Genomic DNA, 995 nt, shown 5'->3' with positions numbered 1-995 from the left:
ATATCTTTATATTTTATAAAAATTTTAAATTTGTGTGTCCTATATCTATGTCTGTACATCATAGTTTACAATAATTTATTGAATTCATGATCAAACGTCAACTCAAGTACCTTTTTCTGTCAATTGCTTAAAATGGTTAGCTCGATGCCATATTGTAAACATTGCTAATCCGTCTCTTTCAACTTGTGGTGGTTGTTGCTTAAAACTAATTTCTTTATTTGTGGGCCTTTCTTGATTTAATCTTGGCGAGAAAGGTTGGTACAACTCTAAGCTCTCTATGTTGTGTTGTCATTAAAGTGCTTGCTTCTAATTTCATGGTGATGTGTTTATATAGTTTAGATTCCATGCTAATAATTCACACACTCAAGACTCAAGGGGATAAACTAAAATGCTTAATGAAAAAGCGTTTCCACTTTCAACATGTTACAAGAAAATGTTTATATGTCTATGATTTGTTGTTACTACCATTGAATTTACTTTCACCACATGTGCAAGTGTTTGTAATGGTTATAGTCACTTTTACTTGGCATTATTATTTAAGAATTTGACTTCTCTTCTACTAAAGAAAAGAATTTGGATCTAAAATAAAAAAGTTAGTATAGTGATAAAATGAAGAGTTAATAAAAAAAAAAAAAAAAAAAAAAAAAAAGGAAGAGGAAAAAATAAAAAGACGAAGAAAAGGAAGAGAAAAGACTCCAATCTTAAGTATTTGATATTCAAATCATTGAAAATTAATAATATTTTTTCGGTTAGGTCCATTAAAATTTAAAAACTTTTTACTCGAAGTATTCATTACCATAATTATTTTACATTTTTATTTTATTCTTTTGGTCAAAACTCTTTTAAACTTGATATTTTAAGGGAAAAAGAAGAAAAAAATTACTCTTTTTTAAGGCGCAGCCAAGATTTGCAATACGTATCAAATTCTCAATAATGAAAATAGAGTAGATATTAATTTTTTTTAAAAAAATTATTTGTTTTTTAAATTAGCTTTT

The sequence above is a fragment of the Arachis ipaensis genome, chromosome B10, assembly GCF_000816755.2.
Source record: "Arachis ipaensis cultivar K30076 chromosome B10, Araip1.1, whole genome shotgun sequence".
NCBI lineage: Eukaryota > Viridiplantae > Streptophyta > Magnoliopsida > Fabales > Fabaceae > Arachis > Arachis ipaensis.
This window is presented reverse-complemented; position numbering follows the sequence as displayed.